We start from the raw sequence: 6,461 nt of genomic DNA, 5'->3' as shown, positions 1-6,461 counted from the left end.
ATCAAAATATCAATATCACATATTTGCTGTGTTACTATTAATGCCATCATTATTGAATAAATAAAAACGCTGTTGTTATTTTCAAACCTGTTAATATCTAAAACTGTCACACAATTGGATACACAGCATTTTGAAATTAAACTCATTTGTGTAGTTTTTCTCTGCACCCCTGTATTTCTAAATTAGAGTTCAAATATGCTCTAGTTTGCACCCACAACTGTCTGAGAGCCGTGGTTTTCTAGATGATGTAGTACAACATTTAAAGACATATTGTCTGTGTCAGAAAACAAGAAAACAAAAAAAAAAATCTACAAAGTAGTAACTTTACTGTAGAAAGCAAAATCAGTATTAACTTTTAATATGAGTCAGTTTCTAAAGATTTTATTTCAAGTATTTGAGGAGAATTTCTATTATCCTATAACATTTTCACACAAAGTAAAAGACAGTTGTTGTGTTCAAATAAAGTAGAAAACTAGTTTAAACCAAGATTTTTGTGTTTTGACCAGCCATACTGTGCAGACATGACAAGTATATCTAGCTAGCCTTTGGGAGCAGGTGATTGAACATTTATGCAAATGACGAAATATTTCCACCAGTAGATAATCAACTAGTGGTTGGAACATCTGAAACTCATTCAAATGTATCTTTGGAGTGAGAACAAATGAAATTAAGTGTAGACTAAACATATATAAGGAAATTAAAGGAAACAGTAAAGCAAAGAATGCTGGGAAGCTCCACCCCTATCAGTTCAATATTAAGTGACAGGCTGCTCAAGACTGTAAAGGTACGGGTCACTTGATTATCATCACAGTATGCTTTGCAAGTTACAGTTCTTTTAACTCCTTTGACAAGAAGCTTAAACTGTACGTCCCAGAATGCACCATTTTTATTCAGTAAATCACTGCTGTGTTCCGCTACACATTGGCATCAGTTCTTTACAGTGTAGATGTTAATGCAGATGATTCTGCACTAATAGACAATCAGAGAGTCATTACATCTAGAGAAAACATTTCATGAGTCAGTACTGAATATTGAGCATGACAGAGTTCAATACTCTGAGTTTCACAGCTGGGATTTCACTGTATGTTAACTGTAATGGCCTTTCCATCAAACGTAAAAGCAGCAGAGTATCTTCTCAGCTACAGTTTGTCAAGCCGGTGTCCGGGCTTTCAGAGGGAGCTCCAGGGGGCCGCCATCACTTGCATGGTGTGAGCATAAATATTAGCAGGATCTCTGCCTTCTCTGTGGGTGATGGGAGCAGACAGATGGAGTCCATTAGAACAGGAGCTGCTCTATGGACTGTGGGATATCTTACACTGCCTTTCAACACACAGCTTCCTAACTCACGGTCATACACGCACAAACACACAGGCATGTGCACACAAACGCATCACATGTACATGCAAAACGCATGCACACGCTCAACCTTCAGCCATTCAGACATAGCCAAAGGGGAACATCACCGTCTAATGACAAATCACAGTGGAGCTTCCATGAGAAGTGTGTATGATCTGAATTCCCCTTCCCCCACCTGAGCTCTCTCTCTCTCTCTCTCTCTCTCTCAGTATCTTTTTCTCTTTATGTCCTACTTCTCTTTTGGTTTCATACACTATCACTTTTTTCAATTTTCACTAGCTTTCTGTTTCATTTTTCTCTCTGTCCCAGTATATGGCTTTGTCTTGCTCAGGGTCCAAACCTGCTCTAAAACACTCTTCTGGACTCCTGGCATTGTTCAGAGTTTTAAGTGATCACTGATTTAAACAAAACATTTAAATGTAAATCCAGGAAAATTGTCAGTTATATAATGATGGATTTGGTATTAAGCTGTAAAACAAAATTGTCGTACCCCTGTAATGTTAGCTGAACTCTGACCACAGTCACACTCCCCCACTGATTTTACAATGTGATCTCTTTTCTTTGATGGAACGAAGCAAGATAAGTTGGAAAATATATGGCAATGGCGAACAATGTTTAAACAAAGATAATTATTTTATTTGATTAGGAATATTTTCATTAAAAATATCTAAAAGCAAAAATGCTTAAAATGATGACAGATGGCAGATTGACATGTAATTATTACTGTTTTGGAGAAAGAGTGTTCGAGTAACGATGTTTGGGCCAGCGCTGCTCTCTCAGTGTCTCTCTCATTCTCTCTCAGGGTCTTTACCCTTCTTCTCTCTTTTCTCTCTCTCTCTCTCTCTCTCTCAATATCTTTGTCATCTTTTCTATTTGTATCTGTATCTCTCTTCTCTCTTTCTCTCTCAGAATCTTTCTCTATCGCTCTTTTCTCTCTCAGTGTCTTTGTCTATCTCTTTTCTCTCTGTCTCCCTCAGTATTTTTATCTCTTCTCTCTTTATTTGTTATTGCTCTCCCCCTTCACTCTCTCTGTTCTCCATATCTGTTTCTCTTGCATCCCAGTATTGTTCTTTGATTTCTGTTTCTCTCCTATTACTCGTTCAGTTTCCTTATCTTTTGTCTTTCTCTCTCTGTAAAAGTCTTTCTGTATGCATCTTTCTGTCTCACTCATTGAATATCTTTCTGAATCTCTCATTTTTCTTTGTCAATCTCTTTCCTCTTCTTCCCTTTTCTCTAAGTATTCTCTATCAGTTTCTTCTCTCAGTCTCTCTGTCTTTCTCTCTCTCAGCCAGTATGTCTTTCTCTGTTTCTCTCTCTTTCAGTATCTCTCAGCATCTTTCATTGAGTTTCCCTCTCTCTCTCTCTCTCTCTCTCTCTCTCTCTCTCTCTCTCTCTCTCTCTATTATTTTACCTCTGCCCCTTTGTCAAACTCAAATGATGTCGTCCAATCAATGGTTTTTTATAAGAGGAAAACATATATGACCACTACATGCACCCCCATCCCCAACAACTCCCTGCTCCCCCACCCCCCACTCATCTTCTTCTCAATCTCTACGGTCTCGTGATACATTAAAATCAATGGGGCCATCCCAAAGGAAAGCATATATGGCCAATTTCCTCTTTCCCTCCTCCACCCCCACTTCATCCTACTATCGTTTTCTTCTCCCTCAGTCTCTCAGTCAAACTCCAGTAGCGGCAGCTAATCACGTCCCCGCTGTGCTGAGGCAGTGGAGGCACGAGCACACAACCAGTCCTGTAGGGTGGGGCCGCTGCCAGCCTGCAGCTTTGGCAGGAACGAAGCCATTCCTTAGCTTTCTTTTCCTTAGCTTTCTGACTCACCTCCGTACTGCACTGAGGATACACACACACTGTCACCACGGAAAGAGGACGAGTTCTATGTAATCAAGGAGAAACACACAATTGAAATGTGTCATAATTGAAGAAATAGCTTGAACAATGTATTAATTTCTACACCGTGCATAACGCTCCATATAACACTATCAAGGTACAACAAGAAACACACAGATGCGTATATGGACACATACAGCACTGGGCAGAAGTCAGAGACCACCCTTCGTTTTTCATTTGCAGTCAAATAGACTGTTAAGTACAATTTATTTATTTTACAGAAAACATTTCTGAGAAGAACAGATGTAAGATAACCGCTTGCAAAAGGAGGAAGAAAAAAAACTAAAGTTCAAAATACTATTAAAAGATACAGAGAATCTAAGAACAGTGCCTCAGCTCAACACAATGAGTCTGAAAGGTGTGTAGCTGTCAAGAAGCTACGCATCCTTATTGAGTTACTGAGAAAAGGAAAAAGACAAAAAATTGCAAAGAAGCTGCTGGTGTCCTCAGAACAATGGAATGACCACTCCAGAGTCCAGACCTCAACAGCACTGAATGCGTTTAGGATTACCTCAATTGTGAAAAGCAGAAATTGCAACCAACTCCTACGGCTGAACTTTAGGGGTGTATAAAAATATCCCTGCAGATTTCTTTAAAAAAAATGAAAGCAAGTGTCTCCTAAAAAGAATGGATGCTGTAATAAAAGTAAAGAGTGGACACAATAAGTACTGAAATTGATATTATAGTTGTTGAGGCTTCTGTGTAATTTTCTGTTAAATATGTTTTCTGCTTTTTTCCTGATGCTGAAAATGAACATCTTGCAGTTAATGTGCATTTCGAAAAGAAATTAAACAAATAAAGGGTGACTTATGTACAGTACTGTACACACACAGACATGTAAGTGGGTCTTAGAATTCAAAGCAAAAACTGTGCAATAATTTCATCCATATACAATAATACTGAAGAAAAAAACTGTATATAACTGTATATGCCACTTAGACATGCTGAGAAACACACACTCCCACACACACACACAAAAACACACAAACACACACTCTATTCTCCCACACACATTGTGTGTCTGCAGTGAGGGTGGCAGTCAGGCGTGCAGATGCAGTTGCTTTGTTGGGGGCAGGGAGCACAACCATCTTCACTCCACAGCTATTTACTAAAGGCAGCATTAACACAACACATATCAACACCTACGACAGCCAACTACAGCACACATTAGCATACACACACACACACACACACACACGTATCAACATACACATGCACTGACGAGCATAATTGCACACAGAGTCTGTGAATACACACACACCAGACCAACAGAATGCTTTGTTTTCTTTTCCCATGCAGGAGTGAGAGGACAAAAGATAGCATAGCCTGCATATGCACCAAAACAGCAGGTCATCCTCCCACGTCTACCTGTCAATCAAAGCTTCTATCAATATGAAACTCGATGGACATTGCTTTTTACACCTTAGGGATTTATGTCAATCAAAGCGAATACACAACACGCCGACCTCTCAAATCAAATCATTGTTACCTTTACTGCCCTGGGTACTCAAATGACCACAGTGGTCCTGTTTTTATATCATTGGAGAAGTCAGCTGTGAGCAGTATACTCCCAATTATATGAACTGCGAAATGCAAACCTCTTTGCTCTGATCTGCTGAGTTCAAATTGTATTTGCTTTCCATTTGAAGAAGATACAATTTGCAGTGCTGGTGGTTGTATTTTTCTCTGCGAACACCTCTTTCTTATTGATTTAGTGACTGCTCCAGACATTTGATGGGTGATGGAGAAGCATTGTCCATATACTAAAAGGGTCCATCAAATGTCATTTTCCCTCAGTTTTTATATACTTTGATGTATTAGTACGTAAACAAGTTTTAAAACATAATCTGCAGTCCATACTGTTCATATATGGAAACTGATTTTAAAAAACAGCTTATTTTATTTTTTATTATATTAGTGAAATAACATGTTGTTGCTGTCAGACAAAAAGCTCCAAAATAATCACTGTACAGGAGAAGAAAGAAACATTCTTTAATTTTGAGTTCATTTTAAAAGATTTTATTCCAAGTTATCATTTTAATATAATTATTTTGGATCATTGTTGTTGGTCCGTCCATTATGAAATTTTCACACAATGTAAAGGACAACTGACATTTTCAAATTATGTTAAAAGATGAAAAAGATTTTGTTCCAACATATAAGGATACAGTTGCCTATACAGGCAACAACACTTTAGCTCCACCCGTTCATGGTGAAGCTATAAGGAGTGTTCCAGCCTGTACTGCTCTGTGAATGAGGCACCATACAGAGATAAAGAGAGGCTGGAAAATGGTCAATAAATCCACACAAATTTCATGAAAGGAGCTCAGGGGCAAAAAAAAAATGGAAGAAAAACATAAGATACATGAAAACAAAGCATATGCAAAGCATATAGTATGTCTAGTTATTCATAATATATCTGGCAGATTCTGAGGTCAGTTATCATTCCGACTTGAAATTTTTCCAATGAGGTGATTACATCCATAGAATCAGACTCCAGTACAGTTCCATTAGACACTGAAGCGCAATTAACCTGAACCTATATGAGCATTATGCTGTCAGTGTCAATGCCACACAGGCCCATTGTGTGATTAAAAACCATTGTGTATATAGAACTGGCATTTTGAGCATGCAACAAGACAAAAAGCCCCTTCATTGCTGGCGTGGCTCCCCTGCAGACATTCTTCCTCATTTAAGTGCAATTAAATCTCTTTATTGTTCTTTGGCTGAAATTAAGTTAGGGGTTTACAGTAAATTGCTGCAGTATAGGCATATCAGCACATTGCATAGGGAAGCATGGCGCTAATGGGATACAATTGTTCTCTTTGCTCCCATTTTTATGTCTGCAAATGTGTGTGACTGTACTGCCACACTCGCCAAATCCGCCAGCCCACACACACGCGCACACACATACACTATGCCTCAGCCGCTTACACACCCAGCGTGCAGATAGCTTGCGTCGCATGTACAGTAAGATGATGGCGGTGTGCTCATTGTAGCATGCCCCAATGACTAATACTAATCCTTACATCTTAGGCAAATAATGTTGGCTGAATCAATCTCCAGTGCGAAGGCATCCCCCTCTCTTCTCCTTCTTCTTTTTTTTGTCTTCCTCTCCTTCCTTGAATTTTAATGAAGGCGAAGTGGGAGCTCCAATCAGGACGCAGGAAGTGGAAGAGACCACTCAGGCCGCAGAC

The 6,461-nt window shown here is 39.0% G+C and overlaps 1 long non-coding RNA gene across 1 annotated transcript; it reads right to left on the bottom strand.

The window, feature by feature from the left end:
- Nucleotides 1-460: 460 nt before the first annotated feature.
- LOC108428926 lies at nucleotides 461-6,377 on the bottom strand. Its single transcript, XR_001857965.2, has 3 exons — nucleotides 6,294-6,377; nucleotides 3,196-3,250; nucleotides 461-1,242 (listed from the first exon to the last, which is right to left on the bottom strand). It is a non-coding gene; the product is annotated as an uncharacterized LOC108428926 (long non-coding RNA).
- Between the last annotated feature and the right edge of the window lie 84 nt (nucleotides 6,378-6,461).

Source organism: Pygocentrus nattereri, chromosome 3, assembly GCF_015220715.1.
Source record: "Pygocentrus nattereri isolate fPygNat1 chromosome 3, fPygNat1.pri, whole genome shotgun sequence".
Lineage (NCBI taxonomy): Eukaryota > Metazoa > Chordata > Actinopteri > Characiformes > Serrasalmidae > Pygocentrus > Pygocentrus nattereri.
The sequence above is the reverse complement of the archived record's forward strand: the minus strand, read 5'-3'. Positions and strand labels throughout refer to the sequence as shown.